Source organism: Balaenoptera borealis, assembly GCF_965194805.1.
Source record: "Balaenoptera borealis genome assembly, chromosome: 19".
Classification (NCBI taxonomy): Eukaryota; Metazoa; Chordata; class Mammalia; order Artiodactyla; family Balaenopteridae; genus Balaenoptera; species Balaenoptera borealis.
The window spans coordinates 21,208,056-21,235,474 of NC_138878.1; the positions used below are offsets into that span (position 1 = coordinate 21,208,056).

At 35.1% G+C, this 27,419-nt stretch overlaps 1 long non-coding RNA gene across 1 annotated transcript in view; it reads right to left on the reverse strand.

Annotated features, from left to right (window-relative positions):
• Positions 1-27,419, reverse strand: part of LOC309617228 — a 39,809-nt gene that overhangs the window by 7,967 nt on the left and 4,423 nt on the right. The window contains exon 2 of the long non-coding RNA XR_014237816.1: positions 9-27,419. This is a non-coding gene — a long non-coding RNA (uncharacterized lncRNA). The remainder of the gene's footprint in view (positions 1-8) is intronic.

Genomic DNA, 27,419 nt, shown 5'->3' on the forward strand with positions numbered 1-27,419 from the left:
ACAAAAACCTTGATACAAATTCATGATTCTCAACCAGGTGTAATTCTGTCCTTAGGTGATATTTGGCAAAATCTGGAGGCATTTTTTTTTAATTGTTACAGTTGGGGAAGTGCTAAGTGGCATCTGGAGGACAGAGCCCAGGAATGCTGCTAAACATCATACAATGCAGAGGAAGTCTCCCGCAACAAAGAATTATCCAGATGACTTAATAAAAGATGTCAACAGTGCTGAGGTTGAAAAACCCTGATATAAACATATGTTTACAGAAAATACAAAATACAGAGTATTGTGTTAAATAGTACAATATGCATGCACTCAGTAAAATCTGAACTGAGGAAAACTCTGCAGGGCTAAAGACATGTCTCTTCAAAAAATAAATTGCAAAGAGATAAAGCAAAGAGAAGAAAAGAGAGAGATGCACACACAGACAGAAAGACAGAGAACAGAGATGATCTATAGATTAATAAGATTTGAGACTTATCACCCAATCCTAATATATAGCCATAAAACCATACTTAAGAGAATACAATATTAATGGGATACATTGGGATTTTTGTAACATGACTAGAAATTTGAATTGCTAACAAATTATTATTTAATGTATGATAATGATATTGTGAATGTTTAAACTATTTGTCCTTATATTGTAGAGATGATGCAGAAATTTTTAAAGATAAAATATATCTGGAATTTTCCTCAAAATAATCCAGAAGTGGGAGAAACATATTGAGTGGAAACATACATGAAACAAAATGACCTCTGAGTTCATAACTGTTGATGCTGGATGATGGTTACCTAGAGGATCTTTAAACTATGTAGTGTTTGAAATTCCTCTAAGGATATTTTTTAAGAGTTATCAAAATAAAGAGTTTATATCCCACCATTTCTAAAGTAGTACAAATCTCAAAAAGAATTCATCTATTAATTTGTTAACTTATTTATTCATAGACTATTTTGATCTGATTTACTAGATGAAAATACTGACTTTTGAGTCAAACACCCTTGGAATTTAATTCCAGTTCTGCCAATTAATAACTGTATGACATTGGTGTGCAGTTATCTCATTCCTGTCATCATCATTTTACTCATTTCCAAAATGCAGGACCACAATATCTAATATTAGTTACTGTTATATTAGAGATTACAAGTGAAAAGTGCCTAGCACTATGCCTGGTATAGAATAGGTATGTAATGAATAGTTGCTGTTATCACTACAAACTTTTCAAGAAGGAAAAAAGTCAATGTACTACCTTTAAAGCAATGTTTTGTTAAAATGGTTAATCTTCAGAGTATCCTTCACTAAGGAAGTAGATTTTGGATTGGTAAAATTGCCCTGTGAATGAACAATAAAAATTAGAAATATATTTTAGTTTCATGCAGCTATACTTCCTAAGCCTGAATTTCCTTTGTAGTTTTCAGTGATTTGGTTTGACTTGGTGAAGCTGACTGTTTACGACTTATGCTGACCTTAAAATCCCTCAACTGTCTTCAGAGTGACTAATTATTGATTTTGTGTAAGGACTATTTAATTAAATAGATAATAGGAAGAGATAGCATTTCTGTATAGAGAGAAATGGCTGAAGGTGATTATTAAATGTTTTCCTTGTGGAATCTTGATAAAGTCGTTGTTAATTTATATTTTCTTCTTTAGGACATGCCTGTCTCCTCATTCGCCTCCTTTTCTGACATTGTCACACCATTGGGATGGTGCCTGTTTATTTGAGATGTCTGACATTTCTCAAAAATTTGGCTTGACACGTGTACTAATAAAGCTCAATTATTGAAAGATTAATAGTGCATTGGGAAAGGTCATGTATGAGAGAATGATGTATGTTTTGATATTTGAAACTTATTTAGGTGGTTAAAATAAATTAACCTGACCATTATCTGCTGGTATATACTACCATGGTTAACTCAGACAGTAATCAACAGTGCAAATACTGTAATACATATATGCTTCTATTACGAGCATTAAGTGTTTTTATTTCATTGGCAAATTTTTATTGAATGTTTACTAAGTTCCAAGCACGGTGCTAGGGTCTAGGGATGTTCTGGTCAATAAAATATGGTGAGTGGCTTCTCTTAGATTGCACAGCCAAGTGGAAAGTTTGATAAGCATACACTTGGAGAGCAGAGTGTGTAAGTAGTAGGAAGGAAGCAATCTTAGGCAGAGTACTGACCCAGAGAAAGAGCATACCGTGGGACTGATGCTCTAAGTATAGAATTACCAGAATTAACCCCTAGGCTGGTATCTAAGAATTGACATTTACTAGCCTGGTTAAGAGAAATGAATAGGGGTAGGGATGGGAAGGATGACTCCAGGCCTTAGAATTCATGTGTTGAAAGGGAGAGAGTCAAGAGGGAAAAGTACACACTATTACTGATGTACTATTTTTGCCCCTCCAATTCATTGCTTGATGAGGCTAAGTGGATTTGTGTTTTTCATGGTCACACCTTATAATGTAAATTAAAAAGAAAATTCAAGTGCTTCCAGATTGTTCAAATTGTCTTCTATCAATTCATGGATATAATAGTTCATTCTGGAGGTATGTAATGGCCTTAAGATTAGAAGATGGGAGTTCAAAACATGACTTTACACTCATGACTTTTTAAAAATCTTATCACTAGGAGTTCTAGAATGGTGAACATATTAAATTATCTCCTACTTCATAAGATCTTAATTAAAAATTCATTGGGTCAAATGTGATATTGACTAGCACATTTTTAGAGGTAGACTAAGTGTTTTGGGTATTTTTGTGGCAGCTTTAATGAGATATAATTCATGTACCATGAAATTCACTCAATAAAAGTATACAATTAGTGTGTTTACAAAGCTGTACAATCACGACCACTGTCTGATTCCAGAATATTTCATCACCCCAAAATGAACCCCACGCATGCCCATTAGCAGTCACTCCTTATACCCCCTTCGTCTTTCCCCTAGCAATCACTTATATATTTTCTGTCTATATGGATTTGCATATTCTGGATATTTCATAAAAATGAAATCATAAAATGTGTGGTCTGTTACATCTGGCTTCCTTTATTTAGCATAATGTTTTTAAGCTTCATCCATGTTGTACAATGAATCAGTACTTTATTCCTTTGTGTGGCTGAATAATATTATCTTGTATGGATATACCATATTTTGTTTATCTGTTTATCAATTTATGGACATTTGGATTGTTTTTCTTTTTGGCTGTTGTAAATAATGCTGCCATGAATATTCATGCACAGGTTTTTTGTGTGAACATATGCATTAGATTTTCATAAGTATATAACTAGAAGTGGAATTGCTAGGTCATATAGTAACTCTCTAACTATTTGAGGAGCTGCCAGACTGTTTTGCAGAGTGTCTGAACTGTTTTACAATTCTACCATCAAGGATGTTCCAGTTTTTCCTCATCCTTGCAACACTTGGCGATTGTTTTTTCATTTTAGCCATCCTGTCAGTGTGTGGTAGCACCTCATTTTGGTCTTGATATACATTTCCCTAATGACTAATGATATTGAGCAACTTTTTATGTACTTATTAGCCAATTGTATACCCTCTTTGAGAACTTTGGTTTTAAAGGCAATTTTGAATTTAAGTATTTATTGGTTAGATTACATCTTCACATATTGAATTAGATTGCCATGATAATATTTTTGTAAAAATATAATTTATTAATGAGTATTCATCATCTGCCCTATGTTTGTTGTGACTTGACATTTATATAAGAACAATAACATTAGTAATAATGTTAAGATAATGAAGAGTAAGAACAAAAAATTACTCAACCAAAATAACAACAGTAAGACATTTTGCTTGTTAAGCACCTACTGTGTATCAGGCATTCTCAGTATCATATTCTGCACATCTTCTTGTCTTCTGGAACCATGTGTTTTAATATTTCACAACTTTTACATGTTATGGGCAGTGTTTCAGATATGGTATAAGGAGATATTATTACTTGAAGATAGTGAGGAAATCTTATTTGCATATAATACAGAATCCAGTGGAATTTATAAATGGAGTTTTCCTTCTTTAACAGTAATGAGAATGTTCATGCTTTAATTATGCTTTATTAAGTTTGGCTGGGATGGCAGTACTGTGTAGTATTGGGAAGGGGAAAAAAAGTTCTTGGCCCTTAAATTTTTTCCCCTTTAATCAAAGTCTAGCACATATGCCCTTAGAAATGTAGGAATTTTAGAAAATAATCAGATAAATATAGGTTCACATTCATCCATTGCTATTGTGCTTAAAAAATGTATTTTATTAAACAAACTGTGGCAAATTCTAACAATGGAATAAAAAGAATATTAACTTTTATTCACAAAAAAATATTATTATGTATTCAGTATGTGCCAAGGATCTGTACTGAGTGCTTGGGATATATCAGTTAAAAATTAAAATAATAATATAGATATGTACATATTTACATGGTAAAATGCATAAAATATGTTGTGAATGAAAAAATATATTGTAATATATCATGTGTATTATTTTTGATATATAGTTAGATATGAAGCTTATATTGAATGCACCAAGATATAAATAACAGTGATCCATAATCACTGTTATGATCAACAGTGTTATGGTTTAACAGTGACTATGGATCACTCTTATGATCCATTATGGCTGAATTTTATTTTTCTCGTCTATATTTTCCATTTTTTTAATTACTGAAAATAGATTGTATAAAATATAAGTATAAAAATAGGTTTAAATTTAGATAGATTTAAATATGAGGATATTAAATGCTTCCTCATCTAACAAAAATAAAGACCATATTATTTGGATGACAGTGATAATGTAAACATTAAATGGCATGTAAAGTAAGTACAAATTATCTAATACACTTTGTGATGGGTAAAGTATTTAAGTGCGTGCTCACATATAATTATCACTATAATTCTGTAAGAAGAGATTATTGTTCCAAATATACAAAAAAATATTTTAAGGCGTTCTTAGCCAAAGTTCCCATGTTAGGTCTTAATGCAAACCCTAGCTTTTCTTCTTCAAAGTCTTTTATTAAACTCTCTTTAGAGCACATCAGAAATAAACTCTGGGGTCTACTAATTCTTAGAGTACCAACTGTGAAGCACATATATTGTTGGTTGACCTATAGTTTTGTAACTTGTGTTTTCCATAATTTAGTAACACACATTGTTACAAGGTAGATAGAGTGTCTCAGTAATCAAAACCAGAGGCTTTTCACCTGAGTCCTTTCATGCCCCTACCTGGTTCTTCCAAGAATAAAGGCTGTCAAGTACCTGAGCTCGGATGAGGTATTTTGCCATTTCAAGCAGCTAACATATTTTAGACATTATTTCTCTGAAACCTACGATAAGGCTTGAAAGGAGACTCTCCCTCTGCTCTCTTTTAAATAGAAGGTAAAAGCAAGAGAGGATTTTACTCTCCACAAACAGTGATACAAACTTAGGGAGACAATCATGTCTCAAGTCCCCACTCCTGTTTTTTATTTGTTTTGTTTTGTTTTTGTTGTCACAAAGCAAAGTGAGGCATTTCTTTACCGAGGTCTTCAATTGCCAACTTCTGTTAAATTTCTATTGCTTTCCTCATCCTTCTATTTCTGCACTCAGTTTAGAAATAAAGTGTCCTCAGTGTGATTTTTCAACCCATTGAAATGGTTGGAAATTGAAGAGTGTTATACTTTTATCTTCTATCATTCACATGTTTAAAGCCCCACCAGTACTCTGATGTAATTTGTTCCATATGGATACTTCATCATATGATGTATATAATCTGTTTTCACAACTAATTTTTTCCTTTAATAGGTTCAGTATTTTCTCCCTGTGTGTGAATGATAAAAGTATTTACTTTGATCACATTGCTACAGTTGGAAGAGCTTCCATAAGGAACCTCTCCAGGAAGCTCATTATCAATAACTTATGAATGTTTCAGCCTGACTCTCAGACTCTCCAATTCCAATGACATTGCTTTTTTACTGATACAATGGTGAAAGCCAATTACTCCTTACTCTAGATCATTTTTACTTCTTGATGGGAACTACCTACTTCAATCAAAACATAATCATCCTTTTACATAAGACTCATTCATTCCCACATCCATAACTGCTCAAAGTGTCTTTCCTATCATAGAGTCTTCCCCCAGTCCTCTTGGACCCATTCATCCCCTATACAATTTTCAAAGTTTCTTTTAATTCTTTCTCTGCCAAGTTACTTTTGGTCATAGAGATACTGTCCCTCCTGTGATTTATTAGTTTCATGGTTTCTTATATCTTTAATCAGACATAATATTTTCACTATATTGTAACCAGAGTGATCTTTTAAAACTGTAAATCAGATCAGGTAACATTCTTACTTATATCCTTCAATGGCTGCCCACTGCATTGAGAAAAAAAGCTAAGCTTCTCATCACAGCCTAAAGGAGACTTTCAAATCTGCTCATACTGAGGTCTCCATCTTTACCTCATTTCATCTCTGCAACTCTCAGTACATTCCAGCCACAATTACTCTATCAATTATCTCTTCCTGCATAAAATCAGTAGCTTAAAATAACAGTCATTTATTATTTCAAAGCTTCTGAGGGTCAGGACTCAAGGCAAAGCTTAGCTGAGTGCTCTGCTTTGGGATCCCTCATGAGCCTGCAATCAAGGTTAGCTAAAGCTGGGATCTTATCTGAAAGCTCAACTAAGGAAGGATCTGCTTCAAAGATTACATGGCTATTGGCAGGATTCAGTTCCTTGCAGCCTGTTGGATTAAAGGATTTATTTCCTTGCTGGCTGTTGGCCAGTGACCATCCTCAGTTCCTGTCTGAGTGTTTTATTGCCCTCTGTTGATTGCCATGTGGACCTCCCCAATATGACCTCTTGCTTTATCAAAGTCAGCAAGGGTGAGAATCAATAATGAGAATCTGCCAGCAAGACAGAAGTTACAATTTTATAGAATATAATCACTAAAAATATTTACATCCCATTATATTTTCTGTATTCTGTTCATTAGAAGCAAACCATAGCTCCCACCAACACTCAAAAGGAAAGGCTTACACAAGGGCATAAATACCACACAGCGACATCTTTGGGGGCTCTTTGTCCACCACACTTATCTTCAGTCTCATCCTTGAATAATGCAAATTCAGTTGACTTCAGACTGTTTGCAAGAGTTCTTCCCTCTGTTTCAAATGTCCTTTTACTGGCTCTCTGCATAAGTGGCTCCTTTTTACTTCTCATTTCAAATGCCATCTCTTTCGCTAGGTCTTGGCTTACCATCCTTAGGCATTAATACCGGTGCTTAATGCATCGTCTGAATGAATACATGAAAGGCTGCCTCCACTGGGTGTAGCCCTGCATTCGGTAGGAAATGGGCTTTGGATATCCATTTCTGAGTAGCCCTAGACAATTTTATTTTCCAACACATTTTATATCTGTTCTCAGATGATAGTGAAAAGTCCCAAGCAGGCAGCAACAATTGCCTTAATTTGTATTTAGAACAGGAAGAAGTCAGGTTGACTCTAACAAGATCTAATGGATAGTGCAGGTCATTTGAATTCCCGCAAGTTGGAGTGTTTGAAATCCAGATTCCTCCATTACTAGATTAACATTTGTCTCCAGGGCTTAATAATGGTATGTGAACATTGTTCAAGAAATATACATTGTATACAAAGAAAGAAAGAAGGAAGAAAGAGAAGATGGAAGTACATTTTCTGAGTCCGTTTCCTCATTTACTAAATGGGTTTAGCCACACACACTCAGTGTATAGAAATATCGAGCATAGTAGAAGGAGAAATAATAATTATTGTATTACACCGGTTTATAAACGATAGAGGTAATGTCAATCCTTAGGCAGTAATAGTCCAATATCCTTTACTCATATTCAGAGTGTATCATATTTGGGGAACCCAATGTTAAACAAATTTGAACTGTTTTCCTTACTGGGGAAAATCTTTGATATGCGCATCATTGATTTCCCAGTGAGGTAGGAGTGCCTCTGGGGATTGAAACTGCATTTTACAAGCATCTTTTATCATAACCCTCCTCCTTCATTGAGAATCTCACAGGACATTGAAAAATCCCCATTAAGGAACAATAATTGATCTCTATTATAGTAACACTGACCATTAATACATACTTTAGTATTTTCTATGCTTATCATGTTCGTAAGTTTCTGGCCATTTAAAAGCTAAGTATTTTTTATTAGGACTAAACATCAGACTCTGTATTCTGCCCACTGTTACATCAACAGCAACAATGAGTCCCTTTTATAATGCTGGTGTCAGATAAGAAGACCCTCCATTTAGGCCAACATATCTTTCAACAAATGGAATTATATTTCAAGTTGTATGATTTAGCTTTTGGTATATTGGAAACTCTAAGATAAAAACTGTGTCATAATGGGATTCTTTTGTATTAGCATATTTGTTTTTTGTTTAAAATACCATAAATTATTCTCTATCCCTCAGCCCCACTTTTTTCATTTCAGTGTGTTTCATGTATTAATGTTTTGCTTATTTGCTACTTCAGGCTCACTTCTTCAATTGTTCTGGTCAAATAACTCACCCCCTTTCACATTCCTCTAGGGTTTCCTACACCTCTCACAGTGCCACTTCATCACAAATACCCTCAAGTAAGTACTTATCTTCAAACAACACATAGCTTCTAATACATGCTGGGGTGGGGGAGGATTCCACTCACTTTTAACATAGAGGAGTACATTCTTTATTTTTATTTCTCTATTATACATTCATATACATATCTAGGACTAGGACTAGTCTAGATAGATCGGCTAGTTGAATCATTTTCACGTTGATTTCAGCCATCAATGGCTAGTTGAATCATTTTAACATTGCATCTATCTGACTTTTTTCTCCCTCTTCTTCCACTTTTAAGGGTTCATGCAGTCAGATTGGGACAACCTGCCAAATTCAAGACACTCTCCCTATTTTAAGGTCAGCTGCTTAGTAACCTTAATTGCACATGCAACCTTAATCCCGTTTTGCCATGTAACATAACATATTCACAAGTTCTGAGAATTAGAATATGTGCATTATTGGGAGGCCTTTATTCTGCGTATTATTCTGTCCCTACAGTGAGTTCCCATTTCAATTTATGTGCAATGCCATGACAGGATTTAATCACATTCTATTTTAATTGTCCATTTCCTTGTCTATACGCCACACTCTACATATCCAGTCTTTGCCTACTCTAGACTGCAAGCTTTTAATAGAATAGATATTAGGTCTTTTGTTTCCCTAGAGAATAGAATAATCCCAGGGAATAGCTGTCCTGGAATATAGTTGCCTTTTAATAAATATTGGTTGCACTTTGACTAATGTGTATATGTGTGTGTGTGTGTGTGTGCGCGCGTGTGTGTGCATGTATTTGAATTTATCCTGAAAGTAATTAAGTTTTGGGTAACTGGAAATTAACCAGTAGAATACTACTGATTTTACAGGAGGTGACAATGACTTCCAAACATATATCTTCTCTGAATTACTGATCATGCATCCAACTTCTTTGTATCTCTATTTGGACCTCAAAATTAGCATGTTAGATAAAGAACCACCAATTCCTTTCACTCTATAATGTGATCTTTTTCCATCTGTCCCTGAATCAGGCACTAGTACTACCGTATACCTATAGATCTATTATTGCCGTTTCTCTTTTCCTTAACACTATGCTTAATTCATTAGAGGTAGAAAGCTGTGCCTTTAAAATAGATCTTAAATCTGTCTACTTTTCTCCTTTTCTAATTTAATCAACACAAACTACCTTTATCACTTACCAGGGTTACTAGTAAACTTTGCATGAATCTGCTCAGGCTGCAGTAACAGAATACCACAGACTGGGTGACTTAAACAACATAAATTAATTTTCTTTCAACTCTGGAGCATGAAAATCCAAGATCAATATGCCGGCGGGGTTGGTTTCTGATGAGGCCTCTCTTCCTGGTTTGCAGATGGTTGCCTTCTCACTGTGTCCTCACATGACCTTTCCTCTGTGTGTGCATGCTCCTGGTTTCTCTTCCTCTTCTTATAAGGCCACCAGTCCTATTGAAATAGGGCCCTGCCCTGGTGATCCCATTTAACCTTAATTACCTTCTTAAAGACTCTATCTCGAAATATAGACACACTGGGGGCTATGGCTTCAACATATGAATTTGGGGAGTACAATCCAATCCATAACAACCTTACACCCCTACAACCCATTTTGCACTTAGTAGAATAGGTAATTTTCTTAAGACTTAATTTGCATGATAGCATTTCTCTGATTAAACCCTCTAGGCTTTTCACTAACAATTTAAATAAATTTCCAATATCTCATCCTGGTCTGAAAAGTCCCTTTCATCTGACTCCTCTCTAACTCTCTAAACTTAACTTGTACTACTTTGTCCTTTATTTATATCCCTAGCTCATCCTTGCGTCAGTGCTTTTGCATTCACTGTTCCCCTTCTCAGAGAGCTCTTTACCTAGACCTTTTGGTTTTTGTCTTAGCTCAGATAATACTGCTGTAGCCTTTTTCACCACTTTCCATAAAGTAGGTACCCTGCAACTAAGTGGAAGCCATTGGAGCTATGTTTCAGGTGGTGCATAATCAAATTTGTCTGCAAGCTGAAGACTGGGATCATATGACCCAGAGAGGCACTTTCCAACTTTAGAATCAAATGTTTTCATATTGTTACCAAGAAAACAACTATTTATAAATAGTTGTTTCTATTCTGCTGAAATACATTCAATCTCAGTAACAGAAGGTAATTAGCAAAGAATCTAATCAGCAACATTCTTTAGTGCCCATCATTAAAAAGCTTAACTGTTGCACCATTTTGCTTTTCTGCTTTATGAAGAACTCATTTATGTACCATTTCAATGCTATTGTAATTGTGAGTGAGTTTTATGGGGGGATTAAATTACTGTCCTCAACTTTACAACACAAACATTACCTGCAGTCTTCTATAACCCAGCCACGGGAGCAAATAGGGAAAAAAGGAAAAAATTAGCATAAAAGTACTGATTCTGGAACTGAACTTTGATGCTCATTGGTTTGATTGATCTGAGGTACCACATTAAGATTTCAAGACATATGTTATAAAATTTCCTTTTTATTTCATGACTCTTTTTTTTCTTGCAACCGATTCTTAATAGCTATACACTAGGGAGGATGAATGCACCTAGAAAGACGGAATATTTAAAAGACACAAAATGTCAATTCGTAAATATTTGAGCATTTGGTTGACATCTCATCTCAAGAATAGAGTTGCCAAAACTGCTCTCACTAATAAAAAATTAAAAAAAAAACAAAACCCTGAAATGATTCATGTAGTTGGAGGCAATTGCAGTTATCTTTGTAGAGAAAGGTCAGTTTCATAAGATGAATAAAACTCATACAATAAATTATTTATTAGCCATTTTTTCTTGTAACTGTATTAAATACATGTGCAAATCATGTATTTTAGGAGTTGTTCTAGAATGAGAAGGTACACTTTTCTTTCAAATACTGCTGATTTAATCTACCAAAAAAAAAAGTCTTGCCCTTTTATCCATCAAGTAATATTTAATTTACAAGTTTAACAATTGTGTGTTGTTCTCTTTCTATCTCTTTCTATACAAATAGAATTTTTTTTCTTTTATTTTTTTTTCTTTTCCATCTTCTTCTGTCTCTCTCGCTCTCTTAGATTAGATTAAAAAGTAAATGTTGAAGGTAAGATACCTCATTAAATGTAGGATACTGTTTATTCATTTATAATCCACACTCTATTTTAGATTTTATTCTCAATACAGTCCTCATATTAACCTCTTTGATTAGGAATCACTATTCCTATCTCTTAGTTGAGGAGGTTAAGGCTCAAGAGGTTAAGTGACTCATGCAAGACACACAACTATTAAGTTGTGAAACCAGTATAGAAAAGCCTACCATAGGAACATCCCCAAACAACTTGGGGTGAACATAAAATTCTCAGCTGGGATACAGAGCCACAAAAAACAATCTGCCAATGACTACAGACCACATGGAATAAAATAGCTGCATGATAATTGCACACATGGAAAGAGAGTAGAGAGAGGACAGCTGAGCCAGAGAGGTGGTCTTGAAGGTGAGAAAAGGCAAGAGTGTGGGTGGTACTTCTTATTGATCAGGAATTTTAAAATATTTATATACAATTTTGAATTTAATTAATTATTTCACTTATTTGTTCACATAACTACAGATTGTTAGTGCCACTTACAATAGTTTGAAAGGACAGAAATGATTTCTGCCTTGTAAACTTTCCATCTCAATGAATGAAACATAAACTGGTTAAATAATTAACTTCTTCATGAACAGAAATCTATAATAAACTTTATGTAAGGGTATGACATCTAGGTACCAGAATAAAAGTGTATGCTTGCCCTGGTGAACCACTACAGACAGTGAGATCCTGGAAATGGTGTTTGGGGACTGATGGACTGGAGAGGTAGTTCATCAAGTTTGTGGAGGGATTGGAAAGCCATGCTTAAGAGTTCTGTAAATTCTGCCTCCCAGAGATGCTGTTTTAATAGGTCACAGAGATCCAAAATTGTGCACAGTACTTCAAAAGTTTTACGACAGGGTGAGGCATTTCTCATTACTGAAGAGAGGAAGATTAAAGCAATTTCATAGCACAGAGTGTTACGTTACTGAAATGCTAATGAACTTAGACAGTAAGTAATTTAGTATATAGTCTGAAACATAAGATGGCTAATGTTTTGTCCCTCTTATAAAGATATAGCTTCTTTTGTCTGTGTGTGCATCCACATCCACACACATGCACATACACACAAATACACAAAAATGCATGCAGTCTTCTATAACCCAGCCACAGGAGAAAATAGGAAAAAGAAGGAAAAAATTATCATAAAAGTACTGATGCTGGAACTGAACTTTGGTGCTCATTGGTTTGATTGATCTGAGATTAAGATTTCAAGCCATGTGTTATAAAATTTCCTTTTTATTTCATGACTCTTTTTTTCTTGCAACTGATTCTTACTGGCACACCAGCCTATTAAAAATGATTTTGTAATTGCATATAAAAATCAATAAATGTATAAAATAAGTAGATAGAAATTAAATACTGTATTAAAGGGGATGAGTAAATTGTAAGCATATTCTGAAGTTAATATTAAATATGAAAATCAGAAGAAAAACAAATGGAGATTTACCTTGTCTATCTGCAAGTAACTACATGTTTAATTTTTAACATGAGAAAAATATGTTCTCACATAATTTTCATAATGTGAAAGAAAAATAAAAGTCTAATTTATGAGACCGAGATGTCGTTCCAAACCCAACTGTTGCCTTCCTTTTGCTTCCCATTCACAAACCTGTCAAGTACTGAACGGAAGAGGAGATGAAGAAAGAATCTTAAGCACAAAGGTGGCACGCATTGGAACCAATATGTGCTGATTGCACTGATAATTTCCTTCTTTGCCAATGTGCATGCAGCTGGCAGGGAGTGAGCGAGGGAGCTGGGGTTGATGAGGTAGAATGAGACTGTCATTTAAATGGTGTATTCGAGGCTTGTATAAAATTCTGGTAACTTTGGGATTAGACCAGAGGTTAAAGTCAATAATAACTTCCTCATCTTCCAAAAAAATATGGCTAAGGTTAACCTGTGAATGTATCCTCATACACCTGAACATCTACTTCTTGTTTGAGTTATCCCAATTCATCCATCCATCCATTCATTCCATAATAATCTATTTTGTACTTATTGTATTTTGAAAAACCTGCCAGATACTTTCCTTTAAACATGGCAGTAATTCAGGAAAACAGATGATCTTCATCTTGATGATGAATAAACTGAAGTTCAAAGAACTCAATCCTTAAATGGATAGCTGGTAAATGCCAGACCCAAAATTTAGTCCCACTCATGTTTGTTAATTTCTTTGTTCATTTGTTCAGCATACACACTGTTATGAGAACAATCAGCTAGATGTCTGGAGTCAGTGGAGGTTGGGGAAGTTGTAATTCCTAATCTCCTGGAGTTTGTAATCTACTGAGATTATCTGGTGTCAAAATCGGTTGCTCTTCTTCTCTATTACATGTTTTCAATAGAGAAAAAAATGCACATACTGAGCACCAACCCTGTGTTTGGCACTAACCATATTTCACTTCATGTAACAACCACAATATTCCCTTCAGTACATCTCCTTTATAATATGCCCTGTTTTACGAATAAGAAAGCAGAGACTTGTTTGCAAACAATAATGTCATAAGCACTACAGCAAGTATGTGTAGGGCCAAAGTATCTCAAGATTTAGAGTTTACATAAAGGTCATAGAGAAATCTATGCTCCTTTGCCTTTTTTTAATGCTGGCTGGAAGTGAGGGTGGTGGTGAGAACTTTACTTCCTTGAGAAATTTCTGCCACGTAAAGCATAAAGCTCCAGGATTTCCTCTTGATATTAAATTTAGTTGGGTTAGGCTTAGAAAAGAATAAAGAGAAAAGGCACGTACTAAAGAAGCCAGAAAAGATAAACGTTCTTAAGCCTATATTGACATTTTTCTTGTTCAAAGAGTTAAGCTATGTACCACGTATATATCTCAGAGAATGAAGTTAGGTATGAAATTATACCCACACTCACAACTGGGGAGGAGTAAAAGGAAGAAAAAAAGAAACTCAGCATAAATATTTCTCATAGAAAAATCCTTCAGGTTAACCCAGATCTTATTTCCTACAACTCATGTCTGGAGAGTTCCTAAAGGAACCACAGCAGCCTCAGGACTCAGAATAACTTGCAGTTAATTATTATGAAAATAATAATTTCAAATGAATAGTAATAATGATGATAATATGCCATGGTTAAGCCTAGAACGTAAATAAAATGCTTATATATTTTATATTCTGGGTCGTTTTGGAGTGTTTTTTTTTTCACTTTTTAAAACAATGTATAAAACCGTATAAAATGTACTAAGTGTACAAATGTACAAAAATAAAGAATATTAAAAGAAAATAGCAAAAGAAAGGAAAAGATGAGAAGGAGACAAAAGTAGTTATGAAAATGAAAAATATGCAGGTGATTTCCTCTAAGCTGTCTTTCCTTGATTAATCTTGTGACTATGATACACCAATCTTACCCCTAAAGTCAACCAACTAGTCATCTTAATAAGCTGGGAAGAGAAGATTTAAAATAATCAAAGGACTCTTATTTAGGACTTGTTTAATCTAATAATTCCCCGGGAAATATCTAAGAACAAGACTCAGCAAACACTGGACCTGTTACAATAAGCAAGGCAATGTGTCCATGTGATTTGGGAGAAGGTGAGAGAAATGAGCTTCTTTGCCAGGAACTCACAATCCAGTAAGATAAATCTAGATATGAGTCATATTGTTCTAAGTGTATCAATGAAGACACACAAGTTACAACTTTTAATGCTAGATCAGAAAGGAAGCAGGAAATTTTACTTTCAACTAGATAGATCTGAGAATCCTGGTAGAATCCGTAGGGTTAGTTTTGAAAGATGGAGATGCAGGGGGAGAGAATTCTGGTTGGAAAAAAAAAAAAAAACACTTCATGAACAATGTTAAATTATTGAAGAAAGTGCATGGGAACCACAGAACTTGTGGGTTGTCCGATAATACAGGAAAAAATGGCATTAGTTTGGGAAAATAGATCTTGGGATTATAACTGGCTTTAAGAGCTAAGAAAACCACTGAAGAATGATAAAACTTTCTATCTTAAATCTCATGAAGATGGGCTTGACAGAAGTAGACAGAATGTTTTGAAACAAGAGTGTAGAAGCCAAGGAATCAATTTGAGAAACTACAGAAATATTTAGGTAGGACATAGCAATGATATTTTCTAAAGAGCCAGTGAACTTTCTTTTAAATATAAGAAAACTAGTTACAGTGTGTGTGCTCAGTCATTAGGATGCCATGATGGAAACCCCTAATGCCCTGATTACAATCCACATACTTTGGGATCTGTAGTGTGTAAGTGTGAAGGAATATAGTACATACATCACTTGGAAAATAACTAGCAGAAACAAAAGAAAATGCAGCATCAAACATAGAGTTCAAACTTGCCCATTTTTCTTGCCCTCTGCTTTCTGTCTCTAAAAGAAATAGATGTTATGTTAAGCGTACCTTTATTTTTTTCTGTATAATTGAAGGAAATGCCTTTCATTTCCCATAGTTTGGTATGGTCCATACTTATTCATTAATATGACAACAGATGGGAAACAAAAACACTCACTGAGAGAACTATTCATGCTAGCTTGAAAACACCTAAGCATAATTATTTGGCAATTCTGGAGATTTTGTAGAAGGGATTTACAGCAGTGTTACTCAACTGTGGCTACTTCAGAAACACCTGAAAAGTCTTTTTTTTAAATCCAAATGTCAACGCTATACTCCAGTCTCTACTGGTAGGACCCAGGTATTAATATTTACTGAACTCCTCAGGTGATCCTAACATGCAGACGAGGTTAAGAACAACTGCCTCAGAAATACACAGGCAATAATTACAATACCAGCTATTAACACAACCCTCTTGGTCATGGGGAATTTACTAACTTATATGAGCCCTAGTTCTCTCATATATAAATGAGAATAAAATAACCACTTTTCAGAATTGTAGAGATAATTAAATATCATAATATGTGTGAAAGACTTTAGCTCACACATAATAGATACAGATCCAGTTAGTAAATATCCATGCCCATTCCTTTATTATTCTTTAGGGATTGGGGTAACGTCCACTGAAAAAGTCCAGGGATAAAAAGATACGTGAGTTTCATTGCCTGAATATAGTCTTTTTTTTATTCTCTGACTGCCTTTTTTTTGAGAAAACATATTTAGGGGTGAGGATAACAAAGGATGGTAAACCCAGCATCACAGAGGGCAAGAACATTTCAGAAGCCTTATCATAGCAAGGACTGAGCTTTAACTACTTGGTAATTCTACTGGAAAAATGACAGTTATGTGTCAAGTAGCATTAATGTTATTGAATTCTCTCCAGATTATTGGATAATTAAGTTGTCAGTATTTAGTCCACAGTGAAAATCACTTGTATTGAAGACTTTTACTATGAAAAGAATCCCAACTGGAGTTCTAATTGGTCCTCCTTAGGAACTTCAGATTTGTCTTGGTTGAACTTTCATTTCTTTAGCATTCAGACATATGTCCTGCAAGAAGCAAGGAACCCTTTAAACTGGCCACAGGTATGTTCCCAGATTCCTTTTCAATAGCGTCCCCTAGAAGGTGCTGTCAGTCTCTGACAGGTAGCATTTTGGATTGATCTTCTTCCTCCATAACTGGCTTAGTTCCCTGAAAGAGGACATGGAGGTGAGCAAGGAACCTCCTGAGGAATGAGTCAGTGACCATGAGAGTATTTAATTTGAGGAGAAAGCAGGAGCAGATGGTACACATTGTGTGACCTCAAATGGGCTGTGTGAAAACTAATACCAAGGCAGCCAAAGATAAAACCTTTGCAAAACTATTTTTATAACTGCTTAGGGCATTTAATCTCAATAATCAATCTAAGTTTTTATCATCTTGGGATTTCTTAAAAACTGACAGATTTTATTGTATACATGGACAGAGAAGGAAATACATACATAAATTATTCTTTAGGATAGAAATAAATGGTATTGAAAAGAAAAGGTATGTGTGTAGAGATTTATACTTAAATACATCTAGAAATTCTGTGTTAAATAAAATTAACATTTTTTTCCTAAAGAAGGTTTTAGGACTTTTTAGAAACATTAATCTCTTAAAGCTGATTATGATTCTCCAAAGGTGGGCTAAAGATAAGTAACATCACTGAGATATATTTGATTAGGGTATCGTTTTGTCATAGATTATGTTGTGTGACCACTATTCCACAGAAATCACTTTGACAAATGCAGGTATAAGACATTCTTATTGAACAATCTTACCAATTTTTTTTAATTAAAAAAAAGGTAACTGGAAGGCAGGAGGCAGTTAGAGATGATAGATAGATAGACAGACAGATAGATAGGCAGATGTACAAAGTCAGAAAGAAACAGAACCAGCATCAGCAGAGTAGGTCTGAGACAGAGAAATGAATAAAAAGATGCATTAGCAGGTGAAAAATTTAGAGACTTAGATCATCCATGCTGAGATTTTAAGACCCTTCTTTTATGCTTCTGAATTTGAAGGTAAGGCTGGGGTTTTGGGATATGAATGACCTTAAAGGAGACCCGCTAAGACAGACATCTTCTAAGTCATTAAGCAGAAAATAACTCACCATTGCTCTCTAGTTATGAAGGTAACTCTTCCTTCCTTCCTTGAGTGTGTTTCTGTTACCTTTTCTGTGAATTGGAAAGATAGAGTCCCCTTTCTTACAGGGCAATTGTGACAAAGATGTGATGTTTAAAACTACAATCCCTGGACACAGTAAGGACTTAATTTATGTCAGTTGTAATTATAGTAACAGCCTGTTAAAACTGTCAGTTCCTCAACCAATCTCCTGGCATAAAACCCGTGAGCAAGTCCTGGCCCTGAAGACGTATATTTGATACAAAGAGCTTTGGATTTGGACTTTGAACCTCTAATCAGAGATTCTGTTTCTGGCTCACCAAAGCAAAATGTCTTTGAGCAGAGCACTTATTTCTAATCATCAATGCCAAAAATTCTGAGTTCCAGTTCCATATGTGTGGGGTGGGGAGGGGGTGTCCCCACCAAGTAAGCAATTCTCTGGCACCAACTGGGTGTCCTATAATTCAGTTTAGTTCCAACACTATCTACCTCACCAACAAGGTGTCCTATAATTCAATTCAGTTCTGACACTATTCATCCACTTGGAGATAGCACAGATCCCACAGGTTAAGAGCTCATCCCTGCAACACTAACCCACCACACACACTCACTTCAGATGCCAAACTCAGGTGAGTTATCACATGTGCTTCTGACCAACTGGCTATAGATCAGACGTTCCAATACCCAGTTGAATTAATTTGCTAGAGCTGCTCACAGAACTCAGAGAAGCATTCTAATTACTAGATTCCAGTTTATTATAAAAAAATATGACTCAGGAACATACAGATGGGAGAATACATAGGGCAAGGTATGGGGAAAGGGCATGGAGCTTCCATGCTGTCTGAGCACGCCACTCTCCCCAACCTGTTCATCAACCTTAAAGCTCTCTGAACCCCATCCTTTTGGATTTTTATAGAGGCTCCATTACACAGGTGTAATTGATTAAATCAGTAACAATTGGTGATTGAACTCAACCTCCAGCCCCTCTCTTCTGAAAGGTGGGGAGTAGGAGTTGGGGGGATGGAACTGAAAGTTCCAACCCTCTAATCACAGGTTTGGTTCTCCTGGCTACCAACTTCCATCTTTAGGTGTGTCCCTGATTCACCTCATTAACCTAACAAAAGACACCTTTATCACTCTCATTCACTTAGGAAATTACAAGGATTTAGGAGCTGTGAGTCAGGAACTATGCAAGAGGACCAAATATATATTTCTTAGAAATCACAATATCACAATGCCTTCATGCAGCATGGTTTTTAACTCTTTTTCTGAAAATTCCCAAGGTTGCTGCCTTGGTGTAAGGGGTTGGAATCATCCACGATAAAATAAAGAGTCATGTTCCCAGTGACTGAGACACATATGATCAATCACATGTCATAATCCATGTGAAAATGCTTTGATATATGCCAAGCACCAAGTGAAAATAGGGCTTACTGTCAAAAGATACAATTTGATAAGGGAAAATTAAGCTGTAATTTTACCCATTATGCATAAGACCACAACAATTCATTAAGAAATCTGTATGTAGGAAATAAATAACATTTAAGACATGTTTAGGTGTGGATTTAACTTTAGGCTGAGATAAACCCATCAACAAATCCCTTCAAGCAGTGCTATTTAGAAACTGGAAGAAATTTATAGAAAGTGTAGAAATATGAACATTTCTGACTCTCTGGGAATACTAGCACACTATGGGATGTGTGAGGTTCCCTTCTTTTCTATGCTTGACTCAGAAATAGAGTCTTAGCCCAATAGACTGTGAAATTTTCTCTTTATTTAGTTACTTGGTTCAGTGGGACAGTGTCATTAAATTGCACTTGCTTGCATCCATCAGTGCATGGGGAACAATACTTGCTCAAGAATCCCAAACTGTCTCTAGAAATAAAGGACATCTCCCTATTCCTCCTTCTCTTTTCTTCCCTTGTTTCAGGCGCTCCTCGCAACATATCATGCATGCCTCCTTGCTCCTCTCAGAAGCTGCCACCACCTACTCTCTCCAGTGGGTGTCTTCCCCCAAAGCCAAGCAATACTTTATTTACTGCCTCTGGAGACAAGCATAGGAGTTCTTTCCATCTAAATTGCTGTTTTGTTGATCACTATGGGGAGGCCATCAGGGAGTTACTAACCAAGAAAAACCCCAAGAAACAAACAAAAAACCAACCCAAAAAACAAACAAACAAAAAAGAAAACAAAAACCCAGCAACATAGGGAATGTACAAACTGGAAAGTTTTTTGCAGTCTTGTTCCATGGTGTCTAGTCCCATACTGCTTACTGATAGAATAAACAAAATAAAAAACAGAGTAAGGCTTTTATCCACAACCAAAGTGCGTTCCCTCTCTCGCTGTCTCCCTCTCTCTCTCTCTCCTGTCGCTTTCAGTGTAGGATTTTCTGTATCGGTCCCCTCAATCACTGTGAATCATAATTGCAGGGGGAGCTTGTTAAGATGTGCAGTTTGGTGCTATTAAAGGGGTAAGCATTTCTCTGTGTTTCCTTCAGTGTTCCATGAAAAAAGTTTATTAGCATTAAGTAATGGCCCCATCCCTTCAAAAAGTGTATTTGTATTAGACCCCCACTGATATCATCAACTGGGTTCTTAAAATTCTGAGAGATTCAAAGAATGTGAAAATGCTCAGCTAATTTGGTAATTTGCAAAGGACATTTAGAGAATACATATCTCTTCAGAATGTGTATTTTAAATAAGAGAGAAGACTTTTTTCCCACTTTCTATCACTTTAGTCTTATTCCCAGCTGACCCTATCTGAGAAAAGAAAAGAAAAACATGTTTAATAAGATGATAAAAATAGAATAAGCATAAATGAAGATTTTGCTTTGTTTCTAGGAGCTGAGAGGGATGGTAGAAATCAAAATCAGATAAGTAAAAAGAGCCTCTTGTGACCACCAACAAAAAGGGAGATGATTCCTATAGTTCCACCCAAGATATACTCCATAGTACTGTTAGGTAACTAGATAGAAACATTAAATATTTTATACCATTTCCTACACCTGAGTTTTTCTGGTACTGGACTCTGTCTGTATGATGTCCCAATTATTGTGGACCTAAGGATTTACTGACAATAAAATTTTTTTTTACAAAACAGGTAAAATTCTGGGGGACAAATTCAAAATAGAAAAGTGCCCTTTCGTAATTGAGTGGTAAAGAGGGAAAATAAAGGAGGAGAATTTAGGGCCCTGGAAAACAAAATAGAGCCATAAATTGGAGGAAGTACTTACTACTTATTACCCTAAAACAAACCAATCCATTAAGGTAGCTGGACTTTCCAATACAGACAGAAGAGGGTGATATTTAACAAGGAATTTTGTAAAATGCAAAAATTACACATATATGAACAAGAAGATTGATAAATTCATACATAATTTATTTTACAAACTCAGAAAAAAAGTCCAGAACCTATATCAAATAAGGGAAATTTTCTTAGGGGGAAAAATACAAAAATCAAAACAAAAAACTCTGAAACCTAAACAGCTGTAAGAGAACACTCCAAACAAAATTATGTCATCAAGCAAACATTTGAAAATTAAAACAAAAAACCCTTGAGATTAAAATATTAAGAACATTAATATTTTTAAAAGCAGAGGAAAATAAAGATAGTAGATTGAATTCAAATGCAAATGGAAGCAAAAAGACAAAATTATCTTGGAATGAAGAGTAAATTGCCTAAAAGTGCCTAAGGTTGAATAGTCTCAAATAAACATTTAGTAAGGAGAATGGGAAGAAAGTCCGATAAACAACTAAGTGAATAAAAATAAAGAAAGTAGTAAAAAGGTTCACAGAGAAGACATTGGAATGAAAGAGATACATAGTTGGGACAGCATTTCTATTATTGTTACTCCCTGAAAAAGAAAAGAAAAACAATCTAAATAGCATTAATATTTAAAACTATAATCTAAGAAAATAGTATAAAAATAGAAAAACATGGATCTACAAATGGAAAGTGTTCATAGGATACATTGGAAGAATGGTTTGAAGAATAATGCAGGCATACCTTGAAAGTCTAAATTAATCCTTGATCAATGGGCTGCAGAATAGATGTTGTGATAACAGGCATGAAAACAACATTAATCTCATTGAAAAACTCCATCAGAGCTCTTGGGTGGCCAGATGCATTGTCAATGAGTGGTAATATTTGAAAGGAAACTTATTTTCCTGAGCAGTGGGTCTCAGTAGTAGGCTTAAAATATTCAGTAAACCATATTGTGAACAGATGTGCTGTCATCCAGGCTTTGTTGTTCTATTTATAGAGCACAGGCAGAGTAGATTTAGCATAATTATTAAGGGCCCTAGGATTTTTGGAATAATAAGTGGGCACTGGCTTCAACTCAAAGTAACCAGCTGCATTAGCCCCTAACAAGAGAGTCAGCCTGTCCTTTGAAGCCTTGAAGCCAGGCATTGACTTCTCCTCTCTACCTATGAAGGTCCTAGATGCAATCACCTTCCAAAATAAGGCTTTTTCTTCTACACTGAAAATCTGTTGCCTAGTGTAGCCACCTTCATTAATTATCTTAGCTAGATCTTCTGGATAACTTGCAGCTTCTACATCAGCTCTTGCTGCTTCACCTCACACCTTTATGTTATAGAGATGGCTTCTTTCCTTAAACCTCATGAACCAGCCTCTGCTAGCTTCAAACTTTTCTTCTGTAGCATCCTCATCTCTCTCATCCTTCACAGAATTGAAGAGAGTTAGGGCCTTGCTCTGGATTAGGCTTTGGCTTAAGGGAATGTTGTGGTTGGTATGATCTATTCAGACCACTAAAACTTCGTCCATATCAACAATAAGGCTGTTGCACCCCTCTTACCATTTGTGTGTTTGCTAGAGTAGCACTTTTAATTTTCCTCAGTAACTTTTTCTTGTATTCACAGTTTGACTAACTGTTTGGAATAGGAAGCCTAGCTTGCGACCTGTTTCAGCTTTTGACATGCCTTCCTCACTAACCTTAATCAATTTTAGCTTTTGATTTCAAGTGAGAGACGGGTGACTCTTCCTTTCACTTGAAAACTTAGAGGCCCTTGTAATGGTATTGATTGGCCTAATTTCAATAGTGGTGTGTCTCAGGGTATAAGGAGGTCTTAGGGAAGGGAGAAAGACAGGAAAAGACCAGTTGGTGGAATAGGCACAGACCCAACATTTATCATTTAAGTTTGCAGTCTTACATGGAGGCAGTTCATGGTACACCAAAACAATTACAATAGCAACATCAAAGATCACGGATCACATAGCACTATGACAAATATAATAGTAAGGGAATAGTTTGAAATATTGTGAGAATTACCAAAATGTGACGTGTAGACACAGAATGAGCAAATGCTGTTGGAAAAATGGTACCGATAGAAGTGCATTAAAACAAGATATACTTGTATTAGGAAGGGAGGTAGCCAATTCCTCAGTAACAGGTTACTCTTAATCCCATGTCCTTAGAAGCTTTCTTGCCAACCATATTTTACTTGACAATTTAATTGCTAAATAGAAATTCCTTTTAATTTTCTTTATCTATTAAATGACAATCAGAGAGATACCTCCTCTTTCTTTTTTTTTTAGTTTTTATTGGACTATAGTTGATTTACAATGTTGTGTTAGTTTCAGGTGTACAGCAAAGTGCATCAGCTATATATATATATAACTGATTTTATATATATATATATATCCATTGTATATATATATAAATATAAATATATATATATATATATATATATTCTTTTTCAGATTCTTTTCCCATATAGGTATTACAGAATATTGAGTAGAGTTCCCTGTGCTATACAGTAGGTCCTTGTTAGTTATCTATTTTATATATAGTAGTGTGTATATGTTAATCCCAATCTCCTAATTTATCACTTCCCCCCATGTTTCCCCTTTGGTAACCATAAGTTTGATTTCACTATCTGTGAGTCTGATTGTGTCTTGTAAATAAGTTCATTTGTATCATTTTTATTATATTCCACATATAGGTGATATAATATGATATTTTTCTTTCTCTGTCTGACTTACTTCACTTAGTATGATAATCTCTAGGTTCATCTGCAAATGGCATTATTTTGTTCTTTTTTATGGCTGAGTAATATTCCATTGTATATATGTACCACATCTTCTTTATCCATTCCTCTGTAGATGGACATTTAGGTTGCTTCCGTGTCTTGGCTATTGTAAATAGTGCTGCAGTGAACATTGGGCTGCATAGAGTTACCTCCTCTTCTCATTTGCTTAGGTCTCATCAATTTATTGGTGATAATTATCTGGAGTTATGCCAGTTAAAGAATTAACTCGAAAACATGGGGAAAAGGTATGAATAAACTTAACCAAAGATGTATAAGACCTCTACATGAAAAAATAGAAAACGTGGCTAAGAGAAATTAAGAATATTAAGTAAATGAAGACATATACCTTGTTAATGGATGGGAGTTTTAATATTTTTAAAATAATAATTCTTCACGAAATGATGTATAGATTCGAAACAATTTCTATCAGAATTTCAGCATGTATTTTGTGGAAATTACCAAGCTGATTCTAAAATTTATATGAAAATTTTAAAAAACCTAGAACGGCCAATATATTCTTGAAAAGGAAAGAACAATTTAGATGGTTTATACTAAGTTGTAAGACTTAGTATAAGGATTCAGAATATGAAATGATGAATTAGTATAAAAATAGGCATATAGAGAGAGTCCAAAATAGACCGACACACATATATATATAGTTGATTGATTTTTGACAAAAGAGCTAATATAATTCAATGTGGAAAGGGTGGTCATTTCCATAAATGGTGCCAAAAAAAGTGGCTACCCTATAGAAAACAAAATGAACCTCTACCCCTACTTCACACCTGTGCAGTGAAGGGTTAACTCAGCAGATTTAGGATGTTCAAACACTCAGCTTACCAAAGAAAAGACTGATCCTTAATCAGCTCCTAGGAGATAACCTCTAAGCCTTTGGACTATCCTGACTCCTAAGAGGGTCTTTTGTATACCTGAGGCCTTGGACCATGCAGATAGTTTATGCTAACCATGTGATTTATGGGGGGTACCTTAGGCTGTGGTGTATCAGTTTGACCTCTGGAAGAGCTAGAGACTGAGCAACTAAGGTCAGTCATGCAGGTGCACCATACTCATAGGACTGACACCCAATAAACTCCCTATACATTAAGGCTTAGATGAGCTTCCCTGGTTGGAAATACTTCCTGCATGTTAAAACACATCATTGCTGGGAGAATTAAATGTCATTCCTGTGATTCCAGTGGGTGAGGACAACTGGAAGCTCCTGCCTGGTCTCTCACCAACTCTGCACTATATAAGTTTTCCTTCCCTTACTTTAATCTGAATCCTGTAGTTATAGTTATAACTGTGAGTATAACAGCTTTTCTGAGTTTTGTGAATCCTTCAATCAAATCACTGGATATGTAGGTAGACATGGGACTCCTACATAACACCATACACAATTAATTTAAATGGACAATGACCTAAACATAAAAATAAAAACATTAAACTTACAGAGAAAACATGAAAAATCTCTATAACCTTAGAATAGGCAAGCGTAACATAGATAGGACACCTAACCATTAAAGGAAAACAAAATCAGAAAATTGAACTTCGTCAAAATTAGAACCTTCTGCTCTTCAAAAATACCCATTAAGAAATGAAAAAAAAACCAAACAAACCCTAATTGGTAGACAACTGTCATGTACATCTGACAACGGAATTGTATTTAGAATGTATAAAGAGCTCTTAGAACTCAATAATAACAAGATAATTCAGTTTTTTAAAAGGGAAAATATTGAACCGAATCTTTATAAAAATATATAAATGAAGAAAAGTGAAAATATATTTATAGGTGAGTTTTAATAGAATTTTAAAATAGCCAAAAAATAAGGGAAAATGTCTATCAACAAGTGATTTTATAAAAAAAAATTATGGTACATTTGTACAATGGAACACTACTAATTAGTAGTAAAAGAGTAATCTATTGAGATTTTATTAGGGATTCTTTTAAGGAATAAATAACTCAGATGATCTGCTTATAACCCTTGGTATGTAAAACCCTTCAATGGACTTCCATTGTACTTAGAATAAAACCTAACATCTTAACAATGAACTGCAAGCCCCTGAATGTTTAGCTCCTGACTTCCTGTCTATCCTCTTCCTAAAGTCAATCTATTCTTGCTCACCAAGCTCTAGCCCATTGATACTTTTATTAGGTCCAGTTGCCACCTCTCTCTTTTTTTACACAGGGTCCTCATTATTCCTTTATAATTCTTAGTAAGATTTAATTGATTATGATACATGTAATGAGAATGTCCATATATAGCACAGGAACTGGACCATATTAGATTATTAGAAACTCTCTTTAGAAATAGAGATCGAGATTTTTGTTTGCTCATCCTCGTTCTTCTCTACCCAGCTCTGTACCCCAGAAAGCAGACCCTCACAAGAAGGCATCAAGAGACTTTCTTGCATTCTGGTTTCAGCTTGCATGGGGAGAAGAAAGTGGGTGGCAGGAAATTGAGTCAGTGGAGTTTATTCCACTGACTCCCTGTATGCAATGTCACTGTTAGTTGGCTACACCTTATTGAGTCACCCTTCTTGCCAAGCAGTCTTCTCCTTGTAGCTACCTTCTTTCCTTTCCTCTTGCCCATGCAAGCCTACGAATAGTTTTGCTATTTTACCTACTATTACTAGTCTCAGGATACTATACTACTTCTGGTTGGCTTCCTTACCACAATTTATTTCCTGACCACAATTTATAAATAGTCTGTTTATTAATCTCCCCCAACTATCCAATTTGAGCCTTTAGCTGACTTATAAAATGAGCAAATGAAATACAGATGGTGAATTAAATGGTAATTTAATACTAGAACACAAATTGTTACAATTCATCAAAAGAATGGGTCAATGAAAATGAATCATATGAATAGATATCAAAGATGTTTTTAAAGTTCAAAATTTATACCTACTAGAAACTGTTAACAGAGTAAAAATTATAGAATTTTTCATTGATATAATAAAAATAAATATTAGAAAAAATGTAAAAAATTAGCATTATTAACATTAGATTGGAAATAGTCTCATTAATTTTAAGAATAAGTTTGAGGGCTTCCCTGGTTGCACAGTGGTTAAGAGTCCACCTGCCAATGCAGGGGACACGGGTTCCAGCTCTGGTCCGGGAAGATCCCACATGCCACGGAGCAACTAGGCCCGTGCGCCACAACTGCTGAGC